A 27,883-nucleotide genomic window follows, 5' to 3' on the forward strand; every position below is an offset into this window, starting at 1 on the left:
TCTGACAATTTCACTTTAACAGAATCTTTCTTGTAGAACTTTTCACTTTCTATCTTTAACTTTACTTTCAGAAATTAGCTCAATATCAACAGAGCACCTGGTGATGTACATATTAGGTCTTGAAATACTTGTCGTATTAAAGAATATGAGAGTGATTAAACAAATGACTGCCAGAGCTAGACAGAGAAGAAAATTGAGCTGTCACAAGAGAAAAGGCGCTCCAACACAGGCAAGTTAACTACTTGGTGGAGATGTTATGGAGAACGACCCAAGCTTCATTTACTTGGTTGGATTATATGACTTTTAGAAGTCTTTCAAGCCCTGAGAGTCTATGGTTTCACAATCTAGGGTTAAGTCCTGGCTTTGCCACTGAGTAGTACTGTGGCTTTAGATGAAGTCACTTAGCTTCTTTGAAACCCCTTTTGCTCAAATGGGATTGCAAATTATACCCTGACTACTACATAAGTTATTTTGAGGATCAAAATAACATTTTAGAATTAAAAAACAAGAGGATTAGCAGTGTCTACGTTGGTTGGCATGCATGGACTTAGAGAGAGCCCTGGGAAGGTGGAAGCCTGGGCTGGGAGGGACCAGAACATGAGGCATTGGCTGTATTTAATGGCATTCCCCTGAGGGGTAAGGCAGTGTTAACAACCACAAACACTCTGTACCAAGGAACATAACAATTTCAGACTTGATTAAGGCCAGAGTCCCTAACTATAGAGAGCCCCAAAAGAGAATAGAGACTTAAGAATATGCTCCCATCTATGCTTGGAGGCTCAGGAAATAGAAGACAACCCCTAAGGCAAACAATTAGAAAGACCTAGATTGATCCGGCTCTTAGTCAAGAGGATGGGGACACAGGTTATCTGAAACACCAGGGTACAGGCCAAGGTAAAGGTTAAGCAGAGGAAGACTGTGGCCCAGCTTAGGCATTTCAGATTCTAGCTTCAAAGCATTAAAATTAAAGTCAGGCCCCAACTGAAGAGTCTGGGGCTGTAACCTCTACTACCTGCCTGGTCAAACTAGATTCTTAACCTGACTAAGGTTAAACCTGTAGGAGGAAATCATCTGGGATAATGGGTGAATCAGGGGAGAGACAGGTCAGAACTGAAAATGCCCCAGGTGATAGTTTGAAAGTGTTGCGTACCACAGAAAAGCCATGTCCTTTAATCCTGATTCAATATTGCAGGACAGAAACCTCTTGATTAGATTATCTCCACAGAGATATGGTGCTCCCAATTGTGGGTGTGGCTTTTTCATAGATGGAGATATGGCTTTGCCCATTCAAGGCAGGTCTTGATTAGTTTACTGGAGTCCTTTAAAAGAGGAAACATTTTGGTGAAACCTCAGATGCAGACTCTTAAAGAATGCTTCAGAGCTGTTTGGAGATGCTAGCAGAGAAGATGCCTAGACATGGGCAGAGCCTAACATATGTCATCATGTGCTTTCCCATGAGATGCTATGTGCTTTCCCAGTTGAGAGGTGTTCTGGATGGCATCAGCCTTTCTTGAGTATAATAACCTCTTGAGGGTGCCTTAATTTGGACATTTTCATGGCCTTAGAATTGTTAATTTGCAATTTACTAAATTCCCTTTTTAAAAGCCATTCCATTTCTGGTATATCGCATTCTGGCAGATGTAACAAACTAATATACCTTTTAAATTATAAAGTAATATACAGGTGTACATTTTTAAAGCTTAGGGATTAGAAAGCTGCCTCTGCAGTTGGACTGTCTGGGTTTGAATTAGATTTGCCATTTGACAGTGGTGTTCTGCTGTACCTTTCTGTGTCCCAGCTTACTCCACTGTAAGATGGAGATCATTATAGTTCCTCCCTCATAGAGTGGTGTGCTGGTTTGAAAGGATGTATGTCCCCTAGAAAAGCCATGTTTTAATCTAAATCCCATTTCATGAAGGCAGAATAACTCCATTCCATATTGTATCTTTGAAACTAATCAGATCATCTCCCTGGAGGTGTGATTTAATCAAGAGTGGTTGTTAAGCTGGATTCGGTGATGACATGTCTCCACCCATTTGGATGGGTCTTGATAAGTTTCTGGAGTCCTATAAAAGAGGAAACATTTTGGAGAATGAAAGAGATTCAGAAAGAACAGAGAAGAATGACATAGCCATGAGAAGCAGAGAGAACCAGCCAGCAACCTTTGGAGATGAAGAAGGAAAACTCCTCCTGGGAGCTTCATGAAAACAGAAGCCAGGAGAGAAAGCTAGCAGATGTTGCCATGCTCGCCATGTGCCCTTCCAGCTGAGAAAGAAACCCTGACTATGTTCACCATGTACCTTCTCATTTAAGAGAAAAACCCTGAACTTCATCAGCCTTCTGGAACCAAGGTATCTTTCTCTGGATGCCTTTGATTGGACATTTCTATAGACTTGCTTTAATTGGGACATTTTCTCAGCCTTAGAACTGTAAACTAGCAAGCTTTTAAATTCCTCTTTTTAAAAGCCATTCTGTTTCTGGTATGTTGCATTCTGGCAGCTAGCAAACTAGGACAGGTGGTGTAAAATTCTATGAGATAAAGTGGCTAAGCACTTAGAACGGTACCTGCCATAAAACGAACTTGCAATAAATATTAACATTAATAGATTTTGCCTAGAACTTGGTGATCCGTTTTGATCTACACACCTAGGTCGTTCTTTCTGCGCAATGATCTGTTCTTTAGTTATGTCTTTAATGATCACTTCTTCACCCAAACCAGTGGCTCTCATCAAGGGGGTTCTGTCCCCCAGGAACATTTGGCACAACATCTGGAGATATTTTTGGTTGTCAAAACTTGGGTGTAGTTGTGGAATTGCTATTGGTATCTAGTGGGTAGATGCCAGGGATGTTTCTAAATATCCTATGATGCATGTTACAGGCCCATAAGAAAGAATTATTGGCCACAACCCACTTCTAATAGCCAGCAGGATTTCACTTACAACTCAGAAGGATTAAGGCAATGTGTTCTCCTTCCCTCACTCCCCCAAGATGGAGCGCATGTAATAAAACTGCAATCTCCAGTTTGTACTGCCACAAGGGGACTCTTCCTATCCTTGTCTTTTCTGTTTATAGTGCCCTGAAGTTGGGAATGGGGTGAGATTTATACATTCCAGGAAGCAAAAGGCAACTTTGATTCCTTCCTAAATCCTACCCAGTTGCTTTCAGGTAGTTGCAATTCTCAAAAGAGTATTGATGGGGAATAGAGGTGAGTTGGAGTAGGGCAGTCTGCTCTCTGGTGCCTCAGAAAGTGCTGCCCACAGATTACAGTTTGAGTCACGGCACAGAGAGGGAAGATGAAGGGCCTTGGTAGTGCTTTGAATTGGAAAGCATCATTCTTTTTGGCAGCATAATGTGGGTGGTCTGTCAGTTATTTTCTGTTTCAATTGTGTTTTGCTTTGTCATGGATGATGGAAATTCTTTTTAGATCCTGCAACAGCATAAGCATCCCTGCCATTTTTTTAGAGGGGAGTTTGAGGTTTTCATCCTTTCTGGAACATCACAAGTCTTTTTATTGACACCTAAGCTGCAACCCAGGTGCCATTTTTAATAATTTCCTTCTCTTTACTTTTGCTGATTTTGAGGGAAAGGGCAGATTCAGGTATGGAAATCTTTTGGGGCACTATCAATGAATCTGCAGCAATTGCCTTTCCTCAGATTAATTCTCAGAGATGTTAGACTTTGATTTCAAACCAGTGCAAAGATGGGGAGGGTGTGGCAAAAGGAATGTTCTGAATGGTCTGAACCATCCTATCAACCAGTCCCAGGAGCACAGTAGTCGGTTAAGCAAAGGGTCCAACAGTGCATAAGTCCTCACTGATATTGCCTGCTAAGAATGTGAATAAATTGTTATTTTGTGCAAATTTCTAATTTCAGGCTTAAAATATTCAGCTAAAACTGACATCTAATCAAGAGATTAAGCTTTATAATAATTGGAATATTTGCTGGATTCTAAACATGATGGGTTATGTTCTTTGTGCACATAAAGAATGTTTTTTAATGAGTGATGAATAAGCTAAATTATCATTTTCCATTCCAAATGGCTATGGATTTTCTTTTTCTCAGTTAACACTGATCTTGAATACGCTCAGATCTTAAGACCCAGCTGTTTCTCTTTGTGAACAAAAAGCAGTCTCAATTACTTTTTATAACATATACATCTTTCACTCTAGAAAAGTACAACACTCAATGAATAACATTTTAATTAAAATCCAGTAAATGCTTCTTCCTGTTCTTTTTCTCCCTCTATGTCAAAGCCTATGCTTTTGCATCTGTTCCCAAGGGAGAAATATCTCCAAAATATAATTTTTCAGGTAACAGAATCAAGTGATCAGCTTTATTTTTATGGTACAATTTAGGATTAAAATGTCTCCATTTATGTAACTTCAATTATAGGCTTCACTAAGGAAAAAATTGTAATTATATCAATTTTACATATTGATAAATCAATTTTTGGTTAGAAGGTAGCTTAAGGACACATACATTGCATTAATTGCCAGCAGAATAAGAGCCATAACTCTGAATTTCTGGGTCCTTATTACTTAGTGAAGTGTTACTGATATTACCAGCAAAACTACATTATCAAAATAGACTATTTGGAGGCTTTATTATTTGGTACTACAGTATATTATCTGAAGTGAATGAACCAGTGGAGTGAAGACCTACGGAATGAGGGAGGAATAGAAAAGAGGAGTCTCATGATTTTGATTTTCAGCTTTAAAAAGTTTAACTCATTGTTTGAAACATGCCTTTCACAGCCCAATATGTAGTTTTTATGCAATAATTCAAAGTAGGAAGATAATGGATTAGGGAGGCAGACGGACAGTTTGCTGCGTGCTGGCTATGTGTGTCCTTGATATATTATTTCACTCCTTTGAGGCTCAATGTACCAGTTTGAAGCTATTCTGTACCCCAGAAAAGCCAAGTCCTTTAATCCTCATTCAATATTGCTAGGTAGGATCTTTTTTATTGTATCCATGGAGATGTGACCCACCCAATTGTGGGTGGCAATTTTTGATCAGTTGGTCTCCATGGAGATGTGTCTCTACCCATTCCAGGTGTGGTTGCTTACTAGAGTCCTTTAAGAAGGAACCATTTTGGAAAGAGCTACAGAGCCACTGGAGCCGAGAGAGCCCACACAACCAGGGATCTTGGGAGGTACAGAAGGAAAACAGCCCCGGGGAATCCTTATGAGATGAGAAGCCAGAAGAGAAAGCTAGCAGACGTCGCCTTGTGCCTTTCTACCTGACAGAGGTGTGCTGTACCATTCAGACTTTCTTAAATCAAGGTATCTTTCCCTGGATACCTTAGTTTGGATTTCATGGCCTTAGAAATTTAGACTTGTGACCTAATAAATTTCCCTTTTTAAATGTCATTTTGTTTCTGCTATGTTGCATTCTGGCAGCGTTTACAGACTAAAACACTTAGTTTCCCCATTTATAAGTTGAACATGATCATATTTGCTGCAAGGTTGTTATAAGATTCATTTGAGATAGAAATATAATGCATTATGTTCAATAAGTAAATCAAAGTTTAAATAAAACCAAGCTTGAACTGAGGGAACGTGAGCCATTGATATTGAGAAATTTCATTGAGAAGGTAGAAAGAGAGGATCTAAAAATGAAAGAAATATATGACAATAGCGTGTTTATTTCAGTGAGAAAAAAACGTTCTATATCTTTATATCTACCATCAGATAGTATTGTGCTATCCATTTCTGAATTTTTACAGTGCTTCTGCACAATCTGTACTTCTTCGGTACTAAATGCACAATCTTTACCCTCTTTCTGTCTTCTGATAATCTGTGTCCTTAACTTTAACTCTCAAAGTTTACTCATTAATCTTAATTCATATTTGTGAGACGACAGAGTATTTGTCCTTTTGTTCTGGCTAATTTCACTCAGCATAAATGTCATCAAGTTCATCCATGTTGTTACATGCTTCATGACTTTATTCTGTATTACACCTGCATCTTATTCCATCATTTATATATACCACAGCTTGTTCAGCCACTCATCCATTGATGGACATTTTGGCTGTTTCTGTCTCTTGGCAAATGTAATAATGCTGCTATAAACTTCAGTGTGCAAATATCCATTTGTGTCCTTGCCTTCAGTTCCTCTGACTATGTACCTAGTAGTGGGATTGCTGGATGTTATGGTAATTCCATACTTAGTTTCCTGAGGAACTGCCAAATTGCCTTCCAGAGCAGGTGCACCATTCTACATTCCAACCTACACTGGGTAAGTGTGTTTCTTTTACCATGTACTCTCCAGCACTTGTCGTTTTCTGTTTTGTTTTTTTTTATGATGATGGGCATTCTAGTAGGTGTGAGATGATATCTGATTGTGATTTTGATTTACATTTCCCTAATAGCTAGTGAGATTGAGCATCTTTTCATGTGCCTTTTACCCATTTGTATTTTCTGTTCTGAAAAGTGCCTGTTCATGTTTTTTGCCCATTTTGTACTAGATTGTCTTTTTGTTGTGAGTTGTAGAACTTTTTTATATATTCTGTATATAATACCCTTATCTGATATGTGGTTTCCAATTATTGTTTCCCATTGCATAGGCTGCTTTTTAAATTTCTTGACAAAGTTCTTTGAGGCACAGAAGTGTTTAATCTTGAAGAGACCTCACTTATCTACTTCTTTTTTCATCGCTTATGCTTTAGGTGTAAGGTCTAGGAAATCACCTCATATCTCGAGATATATGTGCTGTTTTGAAAGGATTATGTACCCCAGAAAAGCCATGTTTTAATCTTGATCCAATCTTGTGGGAGCAAACCTTTCTTTTAATCCCTATTCAGCCCTATAGCTTGGGGGCTTGATTAGATTATCTCCGTGGAGATGTCACTCACCCAATTGTGGGTATTAACTTTTGATTAGAGGGAATTATGACTCCACCCATTTCAGGTGGGTCTTGATTAATTTATTGGAATCCTTTAAAAGAGGAAACATTTTGGAGAGAGTCCGTTTTTACAGCCACAGAAAGCCATGAGAACTACAGAGCCCACACAGCCAGAAACCTTTGGAGATGAACAAGGAAAACACCCTAGGGGCACTTTATGAAGCAAGAAGCCTGGAGAAAAAGCTAGCAGACATTGTCATGTTCGCTATGTGCCTTTCCAGTTGAGAGAGAAACCCTGAACTTCATTGACCTTTCTTGAGTGAAGGTAACCTCTTGTTGGTACCTGTTCTGGTTTGCTAGCTGCCAGAATGCAATATACCAGAAACGGAATGGCTTTTAAAAAGGGGAATTTAATGAGTTGCTAGTTTACAATTCTAAGGCCGAGAAAATGTCCGAATTAAAACAAGTCTATAGAAATGTCCAATTTAAGGCATCTGGGGAAAGGTACCTTGGTTCAAGAAGGTCGATAATGTTCAATGTTTCTCTCTCAGCTGGAAGGGCACATGGCAAACATGGCAGCATCTGCTGGCTTTCTCGTGGCTCTACCAAAAAGGGACTCTCTCCAAAATGTTTCCTCTTTTAAAGGATTCCAGGAAGCAGCTCCACCTTCAGTAGGTGGAGACATACCACCATGGAAATCCTCTAATCAATAAAAAAAGTTACCACCCACAGTTGGGTATGTCACATCTTCATGGAAACAATCAAAATGCTCCCACCCAGCAGTATTGAATGAGGATTAAAGGACATGGCTTTTTTGGGGTTCACCACAGATTCAGACCCGCACAGTGCCTTAGATTGAACATTTCTATAGACTTACTTTAATTGGGACAATTTCATGGCCTTAGAACTGTAAACTTGCAACTTAATAAATTCTCCCCTTTTTTGTCAGTTTATTTTTTTCAATATCAATTTTTATTGATTTTTAATTTTTTTAAAAAATATGACAACAAGGAAATGTAAACATTCTTAACATATCATCATTCCATTCTACATATATAATCAGTAATTCACAATATCATCACATAGTTGCATATTCATCATGATCATTTCTTAGAACATTTGCAACAATTCAGAAAAAGAAATAAAAAGACAACAGAAAAAAATTCATGCATGCCATACCTCTTACCCCTCCCTTTCATTGATCACTAGCATTTCAATCTCAGTTTCTTTTAACACTTGTTCCCCCTATTATTTATTTTTATTGCATATGTTTTACTTGTCTGTCAATAAGATAGATAAAAAGGAGCATCAGACACAAGATATTCACAATCACACAGTCACATTGTGAAAGCTATATCATTATGCAATCATCTTCAAGAAACATGTCTACTGAAACACAGCTGTATATTCTCAGGCAGTTCCCTCCAACCTCTCCATTACCTCTTGACTAAGAAGGTGATATCTATTTAATGCATAAGAATAACCTCCAGAATAACCTCTCGACTCTGTTTGGAATCTCTCAGCCATTGAGACTTTATTTTGTCTCATTTTGCTCTTCCCCCTTTGGGTTGAGAAGGTTTTATCAATCCCTTGACGCTGAGTCTCAGCTCATTCTAGGGATTTTCTCAATCCCATAATGCTGAATCTCAGCTTGTTCTAGGATTTCTGTCCCCTGTTGCCAGGAAGGTCCACACCCCTGGGAGTCATGTCCCACATAGACAGGGGAGGGCAGTGAATTTGCTTGTTGTATTGGCTGGAGAGAGAGTCCACATCTGAGCAATGAAAGAGGTTCTCTTGGGGGTGACTGTTAGGGCTAATTTGACCTATCCTTTGAGGGGTTAAGTTTCATATGAACAAACCCCAAGATTGCGGGCTCAGCCTATAGCTTTGGTTGTCCCCACTGCTTGTGAGAATATCAAGAATTAAACTTGGGGAAGCAGAATTTTCCCGCTTTCTCACCATTCCCCAAAGGGGACTTTGCAAATACTTTTTTCTTCACTGTTAAAATCACTCTGGGATTTATCAGGGCATCACTCTGGACAAACCAGCAAAATCTCATGCCCTACTCAAGGTTCCATGTACTTATGGTGTTCAGTTAAGCTGTCTACATAAGTTATATTAGGAAATGCACCAGTTAAAATATAAATTTTGTACCAAATAAACATTTTTTTTGCTTAAGTCTTACACATAATTTAAATTTTTTAAATGTTATTTACTATCAATTTTCAACACCCTGCAGTAATGACATTCCTATGTTCTTCCTCATGCAAAAACAATATTTTAAATTTGTACATTTAGTCACTATCATTATACCCTCTAGGCATTCCTAGATTATATTATCTCAGTCTTTATCGTCCATCTTTCTTTCTGATTTCATTTGTGCCTCCTCCCTCTATCATTGTCACATTCAGTTTCATTCAGTGTTTTAACATAACTATATTACAGCTAGGTAGTAGTGTGCTGTCCATTTCTGAATTTTTACAATCAGTCCTTTTACACAATCTGTATCCTTTCAGCTCCAATTACTCAATATCTTACCATATTTCTATCTCCTAATGGTCTCTGTTACCAATGAAATTCTCCAAGTTTATTCACTCATGTCAGTTCATATCAGTGAGACCATACAGTTTTGTCCTTTTGTTTCTGGCTAATCTCACTCAGCATAATGTCCTCAAGGTCCATCCATGTTATTACATACTTTATAACTTTATTCTGTCTCACAGCTGCTTAATATTCCATTGTATGGATATACCACAGTTTGTTTAGCCACTTGTCTGTTAATGGACATTTTGGCTGTTTCCATCTCTTTGCCATTGTAAATAATGCTGCTATCAACACTGGTGTGCAAATGTCCACTTGTGTCCTTGCCCTCAGGTCCTCTGAGTAGATACCTAGCAATGGTATTGCTGGGTCATATGGCAATTCTATATTTAACTTCCCGAGGAACCACCAAACTTCCCTCCACAGCGGTTGTACCATTTGACATTCCCACCAACAATGGATAAGTGTGCCTCTTTCTTCACATCCTCTCCAGCACTTGTCAATTTCTGTTTTATTGATAATGGCCATTCTGGTGGGTATGAGATGATATCTCATTGTGGGTTTGATTTGCATTTCCCTAATTGCCAGGGAAGTTGAGCATCTTTTCATGTGTCTTTTGGCCATTTGTATTTCGTCTTCTGAGAAATGTCTATTCAAGTCTTTTGCCCATTTTGTAATTGGGTTCTCTGTCTTTCTGTTGTTGAGTTGGACAGTATCTTTATATGTTCTGGGTACTAGACCTTTATCTGATATATCGATTCCAAATATTGTTCTCCCATTGTGTAGGCTGTCTTTTTACTTTCTTGAAGAAGTTCTTTGATGCACAAAAGTGTTTAATTTTGAGGAGTTCCCATTTATTTCTTTATTTATTCAGTGCTCGTGCTTTGGGTGTAGGGTCTAGGAAGCCACCTCCTATTATAAGATTTATAGGGTATCTCCCTACATTTTCTTCCGATAGTTTTATGGTCTTAGATCTAATGTTTAGACATTTGATCCATTTTGAGTTAATTTTTATATATGGTGTGAGATATGGATCCTCTTTCATTCTTTTGCATATGGATATCCAGTTCTCTAGGCACCATTTATTTGAAGAGACTGTTCTGTCCCACGTGAGTTGGCTCGACTGCCTTATCAAAGATCAGTTGTCCATAGATGAGAGGGTCTATATCTGAACACTCTATTCTATTCCATCGGTCAGTATGTCTATCTTTATGCCAGTACCATGCTGTTTTGACCACTGCAGCTTTGTAATACACCTTAAAGTTAGGTAGCGTGAGACCTCTGCCTTCATTTTTCTTTCTCAGGATGCCTTTAGCTATTTGGGGCATCCTGCCCTTCCAGATAAATTTGGTTATTGGTTTTTCTATTTCTGAAAAGCCAGTTTTGGAGATTTTAATTGATACTGCATTGAAACTGTAAATCAGTTTAGGTAGAATTGACATCTTAACTATATTTAGTCTTCCAATCCATGAATATGGTATGCCCTTCCATTTATTTAGGTCTTCTGTGATTTCTTTTAACAATTTCTTGTAATTTTCTTTGAATAGGTCTTTTGTCTCTTTAGTTAAATTTATCCTAAATCTTTTATTCTTCTGGTTGCAATTGTAAATGGAATTTTTTCTTGATTTCCCCCTCAGATTGTCCATTACTCATGTATAGAAACACTAAAGATTTTTGAGTATTGATCTTGTAACCTGCCACTTTGCTGTACTCATTTATTAGCTCTAGTAGTTTTGCTGTGGATTTTTCAGGGTTTTCAATGTATGGTGTCATGTCATCTGTAAACAGTGAGAGTATTACTTCTTCCTTTCCAATTCTGATGCATTGTATTTCTATTTCTTGTCTAATTGCTCTGGCTAGAACTTCCAACACAATGTTGAATAACAGTGGTGATAGTGGACATCCTTACCTTGTTCCTGATCTTAGGAGAGTTTTCAGTTTTTCCCCTTTGAGGATGATGTTAGCTGTGGGCTTTTCATATATTTCCTTTATTGTGTTGAGAAAGTTCCCTTCTATTCCTATCTTTTGAAGTTTTTTCAATAGGAAAGGATGTTGAATTTCGTCAAATGCCTTTTCTGCATCAATCGAGATGATCATATGGTTTTTCTGCTTTATTTTGTTAATATGGTGTATTACATAAATTGATTATGTCGAAGCATCCTTGCATACCTTGATCATGGTGTATAATTTTTTTAATGTGCTGCTGGTTTCCATTTGCAAGAATATTGTTGAGGATTTTTGCATATATATTCATTAGAGAGATTGGCCTGTAGTTTTCTTTTCTTGTAATTTCTCTCTCTGGCTTTGTTTTGAGGGTGATGTTGACTTCATAGAATGAGTTAGGTAGCTTTCCGTCCTCTTCAATTTTTTTTGAAGAGTTTGAGCAGGATTGATACTAATTCTTTCTTGAATGTTTGGTAGAATTCACATGTGAAGCATTGTGGTCCTGGACTTTTCTTTTGGGGGAGCTTCTTAATGACTGATTCAATTTCTTTACTTGTGATTGGTTTGTTGAGGTCATCTATTTCTTCTCGAGTCATGGTTGTTCATGCCTTTCTAGGAAGCTGTCCATTTCATCTAAATTGTTGAATTTATTAGCATAAAGTTGTTCATAATATCCTCTCATTACTTCCTTTATTTCTGTGGGGTCAGTGGTTATGTCTCCTCTTCCATTTCTGATTTTATTTATTTGCATCCTCTCTTTTCTTCTTTTTGTCAATCTCGCTAAGGATCCATCAAACTTACTGATTTTCTCTTAGAACCAACTTCTGGTTTGTTGATTTTCTTGATTGTTTTCATGTTCTCAATTTCATTTATTTCTGCTCTAAACTTCATTATTTCTTTCCTTTTGCTTGCTTTGGAGTTAATTTGCTGTTCTTTCTCTAGTTTTTCCAAGTGGACAGTTAGTTCCTCAATTTTTGCTCTTTCTTCTTTTTTGATACAGGCATTTAGGGCAATAAATTTCCCTCTTAGCACTGCCTTTGCTCCATCCCATAAATTTTTATTTGTGTTTTTATTTTCGTTTGCCTCAAAATATTTACTGATTTCTCTTGTAATTTCTTCATTGACCCACTGGTTTAGAGTGTGCTGTTGAGCCTCTATATATTTGTGAATTTTCTGGCACTCTGCCTATTACTGATTTCCAGCTTTATTCCTTTATGATCTGAGGAAGTGTTTTGTATGATTTCATTCTTTTTAAATTTATTGAGACTTGCTTTGTGACCCAGCATATGGTCTATCCTTAGAATGATCCATGAGCACTTGAGAAAAAGGTGTATACTGCTGTTGTGGGGTGTAATGTTCTATATATGTCTGTTAAGTCTAGCTGATTTATTATATTATTCAAATTCTCTGTTTCTTTATTGATCCTCTGAGGATCAGAGGACAGAATAGATGTTCTATCCGTGGATGAGAGTGGGGAATTGAAGTCTCTAGCTATTATAGATGTGTCTATTTCTCTTTTCAGTGTTTGCATCATGTATTTTGGAGCATTCTGGCTCAGTACATACTTATGATTGTTATGTCTTCTTGTTTAATTGTTCCTTTTATTAGTAGATAGTGTCCTTCTTTGTCTCTTTTAACTGTTTTACATTTGAAGCCTAATTTATTGGATATTAGTATAGCTACTCCTGCTCTTTTCTGTTATTTGCATGAAATATCTTTTCCCATCCTTTCACTTTCAACCTGTGTTTATCCTTGGGTCTAAAATGCATTTCCTGTAGACAGCATATAGATGGGTCCTGCTTTTTAATCCATTCTGCCAGTCCATGTCTTCTGATTGGGGAGTTTAATCCATTAACATTTAGTGTTATTACTGTACAGGCAGTACTTTCTTCTACCATTTTGCCTTTTGGATTTTATATGTCATATCTCATTTTTCTTATTTTTACCTTTACTGATAGTCTTCATTTCTATACTTTTCTCCACACCTCTCTCTCCTGTCTTTTCTTATCTGTCTCTAGTGCTCCCTTTAATACTTCTTATAGAGCCGGTCTCTTGGTCACAAATTCTCAGTGAATTTTTGTCTGCAAATGTTTTAATTTCCCCCTCATTTTTGAAGGACAGGTTTGCTGGATATGGAATTCTTGGTTGGCAGTTTTTCTCTTTTAGTGATTTAAAGATATCATCCCACTGTCTTCTCACCTCCATGGTTTCTGCTGAGAAATCTAAGCATAGTCTTATTGGGCTTCCCTTGTATGTGATGAATTGTTTTTCTTTTGCTGCTTTCAAGATTATCTCTTTCTCTTTCACATGACATTCTGATTAGTAAGTGTCTTGGAGTACGTCTATTTGGATCTGTTCTCTTTGGGGTATGCTGCATTTCTTGGATTTTTAATTTTAAGTCTTTCATAAGAGTTGGGAAATTTTCAGTGATAATTTCCTCTATTAGTTTTTCTCCTCCTTTTCCCTTCTTTTCTCCTTCTGGGACACCCAGAACACATATATTCATGCACTTCATGTTGTCTTTCGATTCCATGATTCCCTGGTCATATTTTTCCATTCTTTTCTCTATATTTTCTTTTGCTTGTTGGATTTCACATGTCCCATCTTTCAGCTCACTAATCCTATCTTCGGCCTCTTGAAATCTGACACTGTAGGTTTCCATTGTTTTTTTCATCTCTTCTGCTGTGCCTTTCATTCCCATAAGTTCTGTGATTTGTTTTTTCAGACTTTCCATTTCTTCTTTTTGTTCATTCCTTGCCTTCTTTATATCCTCCCTCAATTCATTGATTCGATTTTTGATGAGGTTTTCCATGTCTATTTGAACATTCTGAATTAATTGTTTCAATTCCTGTATCTCATTTGAACTGTTGATTTGTTCCTTTAACTGGGCCATTTCTTCAATTTTCCTAGTGTGATTCATTATTTTTTGCTGGTGTCTAGGCATTTAATTGACTTAATAGTTTATTCTGGAGATTGTTTTCCCTTTTTTTTTCCTAGAATTTTCTTGCTGGATGACTTTGTTGTCTATCTGTTCTTTGACATTCAGTTCAGCTTATTCTAATCCTCTAGCTTAGGTTTTATTTAATAGATCAGAATTTTTCAGTTCTTGTTTTTTTTGTTTCTTGCCCTGCCTGTATGGTGCCTTTTCCCCACCCCTTAGGAGGGTCTATTTAGGTATTATAGATTCCAGTCAGATTTTCCCAGACTAAAGTAATCTTTTCTAAGGAGGTAAGAGTCAACTGCATCAGTTTTCCCTGAGGTTGAGACCCAGCAGATTAAAAGGTTTCCCTATGAAGTTTCTGGACTCTGCGTTTTTCCTATTCTGTCCAGTATATGGCACTTTTCTGCCTGCAGGTCCCACCAGCATAAGGTGATGTGGTACCTTTAACTCCAGCAGACTGTCCCTCCTGGGGGCGTGGTGGAGACATAGGAGAGGTTGTAGGCTGGCTTTAATCGCTTCCCTTTTCCAGACCCTGGGGTCTGAATTCCTTGAGGGAGTGATTCCACCTGAGCTGGGCCCCACCCCTCTCCTTGGGAAGGCACAGGCTCCAGGCCGCTCTCAAACAACCCAGTTTCTGCCTATGCCCAGGGCAGTGGAGCATGAGAAGCCTTGCAGCTGTATCCAAAGAGTAATCAATCCATAAAAACACAGCCACAAAAGAGAAAAAGAAAAATCCTTTTCAGAGCAGGACCCCGTTCCTCAGGTTTGCCAATCAAGAGCTTAAGTTGGTACATTGCTGTGTGTATCTCCAGGTCCTGTGTGCACCCTCCTTTCGTGCAGGGCCCAGCCCTTTTCAGATAAAAAACCACCCTGTTTTTTTTCTTTTTTCTTTTTCTGTCATCCCTGCCCCTGGGCAAAAACCAGTGGCCTCCACTTTTATTCAAGGTTTAGCTGAACTGGGAGCCTATTTTTAGTAGTCAGAATTTGTTAATTAATTCCACAATTGGTGTTTGGTTGTGCTCAGCCCCTGCTGCAGTAAAGTCCCTTTCCTTTCCCCTCTGGGAAGCAGCCTGTGGGGGAGGGGCGCTGGCTGCCGCAGCTTGGGGAACTTACGGTTCTAGGGGCCCTTGCAGCCAGTCCAGCTGGTCCAGACTGGGGTACGCTGTGTGTCCAGATGCTGACCTGGCCCCAGCAGTTGTTCTGTACTGTTTCTGTCTATTTATTAGCTGCTCTGGAGGACAAACTAAATCCCACACCTCGCTAAGCTGCCATCTTGGCTCTTCTCATAAATTCTCCCTTTAAAAAGCCATTCTGTTTCTGGTATACTGCATTCCAGCAGCCAGCAAACTAGAAACTATATAAGATATTTCCTTACATTTTTCCCTAAAATTTGTGTTGTTTTAGCTCTAATATTCAGGTCTTTGATCCATTTTGAGTTAGTTTTTTATAGGGTGTGGGGTATCGATCTTCCTCCATTGTTTTGCATATGGATATCTAGTTCCCTAAACATCTTGAAGAGGCTACTCTGTCCCAGTTTGGTTGGCTTGACCACCTTATCAAAGATCAATTGTCCATAGATGCGAGGGTCAATTTGTGAACACTCAATTTGAGTCCGTTGGTCAGGCATATCTATCTTTATGCCAGTACTGTGCTGTTTTGCCACTGTACCTTTGAACTATGCTTGAAAGTCAGGTAGTGTGAGATCTCCCACTTTGTTTTTCTCTCTCAAGATATTTTTAGCTATTCAGGGTATTCTAATTTGCTAACTGCCAGAATGCAATACACCAGAACTGGAATGGCTATTAAAAAGGGTAATTTAATAAGTTACTAGTTTATAGTTCAAAGGCCATGGAAATGTCTGACCTAAGGCATCCAGGGAAAGATACTGTGATGGTTTGAAAGGGTGTATGTACCCTTGAAAAGCCATGCTTTAATCTAAATCCCATTTCATAATGACAGAATAGTCCCTATTCGATACTGTATGTAATTAGATCATCTCCCTGGAGATGTAACCAAATCAAGAGTGGTTGTTAAGCTGGATTAGGGAAGATTTGTTTCCACCCATTTGGGTGGGTCTTCATTGGCTTACTGGAGTCCCATAAAAAAGGAAGCATTTTGGAGAATGGGAGATTCAGAGAAAGCAGAGAAAAATGACATAGCCACGAGAAGCACAGAGCCCACAAGCCAGCGACCTTTGAAGAGTAAGAAGGAAAAAGCCTCCTGGGGAGCTTCATGAAACAGGAAGCTAGGAGAAAAAGCTAGCAGATAATGCCTTGCTCACCATGTACCCTTCCAGCTGAGAGAGAAACTGTGACTGTGTCACAATATGCCTTCGCACTTGAGAGAGAAACCCTGAACTTCATTGGCCTTCTTGAACCAAGGTATCTTTCTCCAGATGCCTTTGATTGGACATTTCTATAGACTTGTAATTGGGACATTTTCTCAGCCTTAGAACTGTAAACTAGCAACTTATAAATTCCCCCTTTTAAAAGCCATTCCATTTCTGGTATATTGCATTCCAGCAACTAGCAAACTAGGATAGATACCTTGGTTCAAGAAGGCTGATATTCAGGATTTCTCTCTCCACTGGAAAGGCATGTTGCAAACAGGGTGACATCTACTAGCTTCCTCTCCAGGCCTTTTAGTTCATGAATCTCCCCCACAGCCTTCTGCTTCGTCATCTCCAAAGGTCACTGGCTGGTGGACTCTGGTTCTCTCATCATTCTGTCGTGGTTCTGCAGCTCTCTCTTTGTTCTCAAAAGGCACTCTCTCCAAAAATATCTCCCCTTTTATAGGATTTCAGTAAACTAATCAAGACCTACATAGAATGGGTGGAGACACATCTTCATCTAATCAACTTTAATACCCACAATTGATTGTGTCATATCTCTATAGAAATAACCTAATCAAGTTTCTAACCTATAATACTGAATAGGGATTAGAAGGAACTATTGCTCTCACAAGACTGATTAGGATTAAACCATGGCTTCTCTAGAGTACATAAATCCTTTCAAACCAGCACATTCCACCCTCTGGACCCTAAAAAAGACATGTTTTCCCCATACACAAAAACATTCATTCCATAACAATATCAGAGAATCTTAAACCATTTCATTAACATTACAAATACAATACAAGGTTAAAACCAGAGCAAAGTTTCATCAAAGTCAGCTACAGCCATGAACAGTCCTAATGCAAAATTTTCTCCACTGGCTCTGGACCTGTAAAACTCAGAACAAGTTATTTGCTGCCAGCATACAACGGAGGAACAGTCATAGGATATACCCATTTCCATAGGGAGGAAGAAATACAGGGATCCCAGGGCCCAAGCAGCCTCGAAAACCTGCAGGCAAACTCCATTAGATTTCCAAGTCTGAGAATCATTTATTTGGGGCTTTAAAAAGTAGCAGTCCCACTCTCTCCAAGGGCTTACAAGGCCTTGCCCACCTCTCTCTGAATGCAACTTGGGGGACACTGGGGAGACCACATTTCTTTTGGCTCCACTCGCTCCAAGCATCGGAGCCGCACCTGGACTCTCTGCCATCTCCAGGGTACATGCTCTACCCCTGCATGTGGTGGAAGCCGGGCTCTCCCCATTTCCCAAGGTGTGTGCTACACCCTCTCCAAGGCCTGAGGTGGCACCACTTTTCCACTGCGATGAGGTGGAAGGCCCATCCTCTGCTTTTAGGGCAAACTCATCCCCTCCATGTGGTTGGGTGGGGCCACTCTCCTAGCCCATGGCTTCTCAACTTCAGACCTCAGACTCCATGGTTCTGCCTCTAAAGTGTCCATTCTCTGTCCCTCTCAGTCCTAACTGGCAGTGATTGTCTTTATACAGATCCTGCAACACTCTTGTTGACTTTCTATGCAGTAGCCTCAGGGATCATGCCCATCAGACATAAAGAGTTTTCACAAATCTTTCCTGGATAACTCCATGTCCCATCCTGGCTTTCTCTGAAATGGCTGACTGGTTCTGCATTTGGCCAGATCCTCACATGGGGCACCACTCTCTGGGGTCTCCCCTCCTGGAAGCCCAGAATTTTCCTGAACATCAATTTCTGGTTTCTTTGAACCCAAGAGTTCAGTTCTCAGTCTATCTCTCTCCTATCACATTTCACTATAAGCTATGAAGAGAAACCAAGCTGCACTTTCCACATTTAATTTGGAGATCTCTTCTGCTAAATATCCAAGTTCATGGCTTTTAAAATCTGCCTTCTAGACAAAGCCACTAGTTAATTTAGTCAGATTATCTGCCATTTTAAAATAAGGCTTGCCTTCCTTCCAGTCTATAATAACACATGCCTCATTTCTGTCTAAGGCCTTATCAGAAGTGTATTTAAAGTCTACATTTCTACCAACAGACTCTTCAAAGCATTCTAGGTCTTCTCTGTTAAGCTTCTAACAACTCCTCCAAAATCTACCCCTTATCCATTTAAAACACTGTTCCTACATGTTTGTTATTTGCAAACTGCAGCAGCACCCCACTCCTCTGGTACCAAAATCTGCCCTAGTTTGCTAGCTGCTGGCATGAGATATACCAGAACTGGAATGGCTTTTAAAAAGAATAATGTAATATGTTGCTAGTTTATAGTTCTAAGGCCATGGAAATGTCCAAAAAAGCAAGTGTTATAGAAATGTCTGATTTCAAGGCATCCAGGTTGAAGGGGGCTAAAGTTCAGGGTTTCTCTCTCCACTGGAAAGGCTTGTCATGAACAGGGCACATCTGCCAGCTTCCTCTCCAGGCCTCTTTCTTCATGAAGCTCCCCCAGAGGCATTATCCTACTTCATCTCCAAAGGTTACTGGCTGGTGGATTTTGTTGTTCTCTTCTCATTCTGTCTTGGTTCTGCAGCTCTCTCCTCTTTCTCAAAAGGGACTCTCTCCAAAATGTCTCCTCTTTTATAGGATTTCATTAAACTAATCAAGACCCACATAGAATGGGTGGAGACACATCTCCATCTAATCAAGTTTAATACCCACAATTGATTGAGTCACATCTCCATGGAGATAACCTAATCAAGTTTCCAGCCTATAGAACTGAATAGGGATTAGAAGAAACTATTGCTATCACACGACTGATTAGGATTAAAACATGGCTTTTCTAGGGTACATAAATCCTTTCAAACCAGCACACAGGGCAACCTGCCCTTCCAAATAAGTGTGGTTACTGGTTTTTCTATTTCTGCAATGTATGTTGTTCAGATTTTAATTGATATTGCATTGAATTTGCATATCAATTTGGGTAGAATTGACCCCTTAGCAATATTTATTCTTCCAATTCATGAAGATGGTATACCCTACCATTTATTTAAGTTTTCCATGTTTTCTTTTAGCAATTCCATGTAGTTTTCTGTATATAGTTCTTTTGTATCCTTGGTTAAATTTATTCCTAAATATTTTATTCTTTTGGTTGCTATTGTACATGGATTTTTTTTCTTCATTTCCTCCTCAGATTGTTCATTAATAGTGTATACAAACAGTACGGGTTTGGGGGTGTTAATCTTGTACCCTGCCACTTTGCTCTATTCATTTATTAACTCCAGTAGTTTTGATGTAGTTTTTTGGGATTTAAACACTGAGAGTTTTACTTCTTCCTTTCCAATTCAGATGCCTTTTATTTCTTTTTCTTGTCTAATTGCTCTGGCCAGAACTTGCACAATGTTGACAGTGGGCACCTTTGTTTTATTCCTGATCCTACAGGGAAGGCTTTCAGTCTTTCCTCATTGAGGATGATGTTAGTTGTGGGTTTTTCATATATTCCCTTTTTCGTGTTGAGAAATTTCCCTTCTATTCCTATCCTTTGAAGAGTTTTCATCAGAAAAGGATGTTGAATTTTTAAATGCCTTTTCTGCATCAATCAATATGATTTTGTGGTTTTTCCACTTTTATATATTGACATGGTGTATTACATTAATTGATTTTCTTGTGTTGAGCCTGCCTTGCATACCTAGAATAAATCCTACTTGGTCATGGTGTATAATTCTTTTAATGTATGACTGGATTCATATTTTGTTGCATCTGTATTCATTAAAGAGATTGTTCTTTAATTTTCTTTTCTTTTAGTGTCTTTTTCTGGCTTTGGTATTAGGATGATGTTGGTTTCATAGAATGAATTAGGGTTTTCCCTCCTTCAATTTTTTTGAAGAGTTTGAGCAGAATTGATATTAAGTAGAGGTGTCTACTTCTCCCTTCAGGGTTGTCAATGTTTGCATCGTGTATTTTGGAGCAGTTTGGCTCAGTGCATAAATATTTATGATTGTTATGCCTTCTTGTTGAATTGTTCCTTTTATTAATACATAGTATCCTTCTTTGTCTCTTTTAATAGTTTTGTATTTGACATCTAATTTGCTGGATATTAATACAGCTACTCCCACTATTTTCTGCATGTTGTTTAAGTGAAATATCTTTTTCCAGCCTTTCACTTTCAATCTATTTTTGTCCTTGGGTCTAAAGTGAGTCTCCTACAGACAGCATATAGATAGGTCCTGTTTCTTAATCTGTTCTGCCAGTCTATGTCTTTTGATTGGGGAATTTAATCCATTAACATTTAATGTTATTACTGTAAAGCCAGTACTTTCTTCTACCAGTTTGTCTTTTGGATTTCATATATCATATCTTTTTTTCCTCTGTTTTTACCTTTACTGATAGTCTTCATTTCTACACTGTTCTCTAGACCTCACTCTCTTATCTTTTCCTAACTGCCTGTAGTGCTCCCTTTAGTAGTTCTTGTAAAGCCAGTCTCTTGGTCACAAATTTTCTCAGTAACTGTTTGCAAATATTTTAAACCCTCCCTCATTTTTGGAGGACAGTTTTGCTACCATAAAAATTCTTGATTAGTAGTTTTTCTCTATTAGAATCTTAAATATATTATACCACTGCATTCTCATCTCCCTGGTTTCTGCTGAGAAATCCACACACAGCCCTATCAAGCTTCCCTTGTATGTGATGGATTGCTTTTCTCTTGCTGCTTTTAGAATTCTCTCTTTGTCTTTTACATTTGACTATCTGGTTACTGAGTGTCGTGGAATAGGTCTATTCGGATCTGTTCTGTTTGGGGTATACTGCACTTCTTGGATTTATAATTTTATCCTTCATATAAGATGGGAAATTTTCAGTGATTATTTCTTCCATTAGTCTTTCTGCTCCTTTTCCCTTCTCTTCTCTGCAATACCCATAACATGTATATTTGCGCGTTTCATGTTGTCATTTAATTCCCTGAGACCCTGCTTATATATTTCCATTCTTTTTCCTCTATCTTTCCTTTTGTGCCTAGGATTTCAGATGGCCTGTCCTCTAATTCACTAATCCTTTCTTCTGCCTCTTCAAATCTACTGTTGTAGGTGTCCACTGCTTTTCTTTGACTCTTCTATTGTGCCTTTCATTCCCATAAGTTCTGCCATTTGTTTTTTCAAACTTGAGAGTTCTTCCTTATGTTTGCCCACTGTCTTTACATCTTTCATGTCTTTTGCCATATCTTCTCTCAACTCGATTTGATTTTTAGATGAAATTTTGCATGTCTGTTCAAACATCCTGAATTGGTGTTTCAACTCCTATATCTCATTTGAAATGTTGGTTTGTTGTATTGGCTGGGCCAGATCTTCAGTTTTCCTAGTATGACTTGTTATATTTTGCTGGTGCCTAGGCATTTGATTTCCTTAGTCAGCTTATTCTGGAGATCATTTTCATACTTTTATCTAGGGTTTTTTGGTTGGTTGGCTTTATTCTCTCTCTGTTTTAGGCATTCAGTTCAACTTATTCTAGACCTCTAGAATAGGCTTTTTTTTTTAACTGATCACAATTTTTCAGCTCTTGTTTTTCTGTTTCTTGCCCTACCTATATGGAACCTTTTTTTGAGTAGGGATTCCTCAGATGTGATCAACCCCAGTCAGATTTTCCTAGAACAGAAAGGACCACATCTCAGGAGGAGAGAGTAGCCAGTATCAAGTTTCCCTGAGGGTGAGACTCAGCAGGTTATCAGACTTCCCTTTGAAGCCTCTAGACTCTACTTTTCCTATCCTGCCTAACATGTGGCACTTGTATGCCTGCAGCTTCCCACCAGCATAAAGTGATGCTGTGCCTTTAATTTCAGCAGCCTTTCCCTGCCATGGTTGATATAGTGGTTTAGTTAGACAGCCTAGGACATGCTGAAGCCTGAGCATGCTTGCAGTTCTATCTAATGAGCTGCTAAGAAGTAAAAAAAAAAAAAAAAAAGAGAGAGAGAGAGAGAAAGAGAGAGAGAAAAGAAAGAAAAGGCCAGACCAGGCTAAACCCAGAAACCAGGAATGCACAGCCCAGAACAGGAATTCTCAGTGTCAAGGCTCTCTCCCCCTACCCTACCCCAGGTGGATAAATTACATTCAAACAGTGTAGATTTGTCTCTCTTCTCTGGTGCAAAGTAGGGCATATGGAACTGCATCTACTGACCTGACCCAGAGCAGTTTTCAACTGCCCTGGGAGACCAGCTGTGATGGGACTTCTTCCCCTGCTCTTTTGGACTCTTTTGCTGTTTAACTGACAAGGAGATTATTCACCCTTTCTAGATTTTTTATTCATGTGCAAGTAATAAGGTATCATTTCTGACATTTCTGTTGTGCCCTGAATCTGTATTGCCTCAACGCACCATTATAGCAACTCACGCCACAAGTACGTGCAACAGTGCCTAGAACATCTCGAACTCTTTTTTTAAGTGAAGACATGAATGAACTTTAATTCTAAAGTGCATGTCAGCATATGTTATCTTTATATTTGGTAGTTTTTAATTACTATATCAGAGTGTATACTTTTTTATATTTAAAAATCACACAAATGGTATTTACAGGATGCTGTGGAAGGCTCTGTGCATTGTATTGGACTTTGAACCAATTGTTGTGTAAATTTCCTTCTATCTCACAAGTTTTATTTCAGAATATTATGATAGAATTCTTATGCTACCTTAGTATTAAAGCTGTACACTCTACCAATAAAATTGTGAGAAGGTTGTGAATTTTACCCTTAAACATTAACTGTATCTCCCTGAATGTCCATTTTATCATTAAAAGGAGACTTTAGCTCTAAGAACAATCTAGTAATGTTCTGGTGCCCTGCAAAGAATTATTGAAGTTTTCCAAACCATACAACTTGCTGTCTGAGAACATGCATAATGGAATGAGCAATGAATATTTACTCAGTCCACAATCTTTACTGGGCATGTGTATTCTAGGCATTATAATAAGAACTGTTGAAAAGAGTCAAAAGAGCTTATATTATTGGCATTTAGAGGTTACCACTTATAAAAATTGGGAAATATGAAGGGAGAGCTACTTTCTATGTTATTTGTACTTTTATGAAAATTATCACAAGAAATGTATTCTTAAAATGTATATTCTTTATTAATACAGTTATGGTATATATTCAAAAGCCTCTTTGCACTCTTCATGCAGATCTGTGCCTGTCAGCCTCCCTCACACCATCTAGGCTTCTTCTAAATTGACTCCTGCTCTGAGACAGCTTTCTGACCACCTACATCTTATTACCCCATTCCCTATTTTTCTTCATAGCACTTATTATTAACATTGTGCATATAATTTTTTGTTTTGAAGACATATAATGTCAGAGGCTTTTAAACATTTTCTCTACCATCGTATCCCTAGGACCTAATGTCATGCACATAGAAGGTACTTAGTAAGATTTGATGAAGGAAGAAAGGAGTGACAGAGGCAGGGAAGGAGAGTCACAGGGTTGTGATCTTACAATTTAAAAAAAATTTGTGTCCTCTAAAAGAAACCCCAAATGATTGCATGGCAACCCCCATTCCTCCCTACCCTTTCCCAGCCCCTGACAACCACTGATCTACTTTCTGTCTCTATGAACTTACTTATACTGTATATTTCATATATATGAACACAATGTGGTATATACTTGCAATGGAATATTTAACAATGGAATAGTATTCAGCCTTAAAAAAGGAATAAAGTACTGATATGTGCTACAATATGAACCTAAAAAATATTATGCTAAGTGAAAGAAGGCAGACACAAAAGTTGTATGTTGCATGAATACCTTTATATGAAATATCCAGGATAGGTAAATCCATAGGGACAGAAAGTCAGTTAATGGTTTCCAGGTGCTGTGGGGTGGGAGAAAAGTAGTGGTGACAGAAACTGTTTAGAATGCAGCTCAGTGATGAGGACCTGAGTTAAGACAGTGGCAGTGAGGATAGGACCAAGGAGACCAATATGAGAAATATTCAAGAGACTGATTTTGACTGCATGTATTTTGACTGCCACTTATTGATCCCCTGCTATGTGTCAGGCAGTATACTAACTACTAAGGGTATAGAAAGGAAAGAAACAGCTCTTGTCTTTAAGTAATTTCCAGTCCAGCAATAGATGCACAGTTAAACCAATTACTAATAAATATAGGAAGCATTATGATGAAGGTATGATCAAGTGCTATGATTGCCCAGAGAAGATGTAATTAACTCAGAATGGGGAGAGGAAGGGAGAGGAGAGGAAAGGTAAGGAGGGGAGGGAAGGAGAAGGAAGATGTGGGTGCTTCTCAGAAAAAAATGAAACTGGATGTGTTACACAGAGGGAAAGGGAAAATATATGGTTATATTGTAGAGCTGCAAATAGCCTGCTATGTCTGATCCTAAGGTACATTAGAACACATGGTGAGAAATACAGCTGGGGATACTAAGATGAGAATAAGAAGGGCTTTATGCCATGGGGAGGAGTTTAAAATTTGTTCTGAAGACTAGGGCACCACTGAAGAATTTTAAGCAAGTAAGCCAACATGATCTAATTGCTGTTTTAGAAAGATGGCTGTGGAGGCAGGGTGGAGGAAGTATCACAGAAGGCTGAACAAGTAACATCAATAATGAAGTCCGAGCTGAGTGCAAGTGAGGGTTCTAAATAAAGACTAGGTTAGAAAGGTAGAATGTATAAGACTTGTGACCAATTTCAAAGAACCAGCTTCTGGTTTTGTTTATTTTCTGGATTGTTTTCATATTCTCGATTTCATTTATTTCTGTTCTAACCTTCATTACTTCTTTTCTTTTGTTTGCTTTGAAGTTAGTTTGCTGTTCTTTCTCTCTTTCTTCCAAGTGAACAGTTAATTCCTTGATTTTTTATCTTTCTTATTTTTTTTTTTTTTTTTTTTTTTAAGAGAGAGGGAGGAAAGGAAGGAAAGACAGAGAAGGAAGGAAGGATGGAAGAAAGGGAAACATTTTTAAACATTTTCTTGTTTTATTATATTTTGTTTGTTTGTTTGTTTTTTTACATGGGCTGGGGCCGGGAATCGAACCGGGGTCCTCCGGCACGGCAGGCAAGCACTCTTGCCCGCTGAGCCACCGCGGCCCGCCCTCTTTCTTATTTTTTGATACAGGCATTGAAGGCAATAAATTTCCCTCTTGGCACTCACTGCCTTTGCTGCATCCCGTAAATTTTGATATGCTGTGCCTTCCTTTTCATTTGCCTCAAGATATTTACTGATTTCTCTTGTAATTTCTTCCTAGACCCACTGGTTGTTTAAGAGAATATTGTTTAGCCTCCATACATGTGTGAATTTTCTTGCCTTCCACATGTTACTGATTGCCAACTTCATTCCATTATGATCTGAGAAAGTGCTCTCATATAGTTTCAATCTTTTTAAGTTTATTGAGACTTGCTTTGTGACCCAACATGTTGTCTATCCTGGAGAATGATCCATGTGCACTTGAGAAAAATGTGTATCCTGCTGTTGAGGGGTGTAATGTTCTATAAGTGTCTATTAAGTCTTAGTTCATTCATTGTATATTCTAAAATCTGTTTCCTTATTGATCTTCTCTCCAGATGTTCTATCCATTAATGAGAGTGGTATAAAGGTCTTCAACTATTATTGTAGAGGTGTCTACTTCTCCCTTCAGTGTTGTTAATGAGTGCTTCTTGTATTTTGGGGCACTCTGGCTCAGTGCATAAATATTTATGATTGTTCTGTCTTGTTAAATTGTTCCTTTTATAAATACAGTGTCCTTCGTCTTTTTAAATTGTTTTACATTTGAAATCTAATCTGTCAAATATTACTATAACTACTCCCACTCTTTATGGTTGTTGGCATGAAATATCTTTTTCCAATGTATAGAATTATTAGTTCCAGTTTTTCTCTTTCAGTATCTTAAATATATTATACCACTGGCTTCTCATATCCAGGTTTTCTGCTGAGAAATGAGCACATAGTCATATCAAACTTTCCTTGCATGTGATGGATTGCTTTTCTCTTGCTGCTTTCATAATTTTCTCTTTGCCTTTTGTTCTAGTTTGCTAGCTGCTGGAATGCAATATACCAGAAACGGAATGGCTTTTAACAAGAGGAATTTAATGAGTTGCTAGTTACAGTTCTAAGGCCGAGAAAATGTCCCAATTAAAACAAGTCTATAGAAATGTCCAGTCAAAGGCATCCAGGGAAAAGATACCTTGGTTCAAGAAGGCCGATGAAGTTCAGGGTTTCTCTCTCAAGTGAGACGGCACACAGCGAACGCAGTCAGGGCTTCTCTCTCGGCTGGAAGGGCACATGGCGAATACGGCATCATCTGCTAGCTTTGTCTCCTGGCTTCCTATTTCATGAAGCTCCCTGGGAGGCGTCTTCCTTCTTCATCTCCAAAGGTCACTGACTGGTGGACTCTCTGCTTTGTAGTGTTGCTCTCTCTGATTCTCTCTGAATCTCCAAAATATTTCCTCTTTCATAGGACTTCAGAAACTAATCAAGACCCACTGAAATGGGTGGAGACATGTCCTCCCCTAATCCAGTTTAACAACCATTCTTAACTAAATCACATCAACCAGGGAGATGATCTCATTACAGTTTCAAATATACAGTATTGAATAGGGATTATTCTACCTTTAAGAAATGAGATTTATATTAAAACATGGCTTTTCTTAGGGGGCATACTTCCTTTCAAACCAGCACACCTTTGATATTTGGGAATCTGATTAGTAAAAGTTTTGGTGTAGGTCTGTGTGGATCTGCTCCTTTTGGGTTACACTGCACTTCTTGGATCTGTAATTTAATGTCTTTCATAAAAGATAGTACATTTTCAGTGATTATTTCATCCTCTATTCTTCATACCCCTTTTCCCTTCTCTTCTCCTTCTGGGACACCCATAACATGTATATTCATGCACTTCATGTTGTCATTTAATTCCCTGAGACCCTGCTCATATTTTTTCAGTCTTTTCCCAGTCTGTTCTTTTATGTTCAATTTCAGATGTCCTATTTTCTAGTTCACTAATCCTTTATTGTGCCTTTCAGTTCTGCTGTTGTATGTCTCCATTGTGTTTTCCATCTCTTCTTTTGTGTCTTTTATTCCCATAAATTCTGCTGTTTATTTTTTCAAGCTCTCAAGTTCTTTGTAGTCCCCTAATGTCTTCTTTATGTCCTTCATCTCTTTTTACCATATCTTCTCTCAACTCATTGACTTAATTTTTTATGTGATTTTGCATGTCTATTTGAACATTAATTCTTTGTTTCAACTGCTGCATCTCATTTGGAGTGTTAATTTGTTCTTTTGATTGGGTCATATCTTCATTTTTCCTAACATGCCTCATAATTTGTTCTTGGTGTCTCAGAGTCTGATATCCTTGATTAGTCTATTCTGGAG

The 27,883-nt window shown here is 38.4% G+C and overlaps 1 protein-coding gene across 3 annotated transcripts in view; it reads left to right on the forward strand.

Moving 5' to 3' along the window:
* LOC143668255 (uncharacterized) overlaps nucleotides 1-27,883 on the forward strand; it is a 62,259-nt gene that overhangs the window by 14,775 nt on the left and 19,601 nt on the right. The window lies entirely within an intron of this gene.

This window comes from Tamandua tetradactyla, chromosome 24 (genome assembly GCF_023851605.1).
Source record: "Tamandua tetradactyla isolate mTamTet1 chromosome 24, mTamTet1.pri, whole genome shotgun sequence".
NCBI lineage: Eukaryota > Metazoa > Chordata > Mammalia > Pilosa > Myrmecophagidae > Tamandua > Tamandua tetradactyla.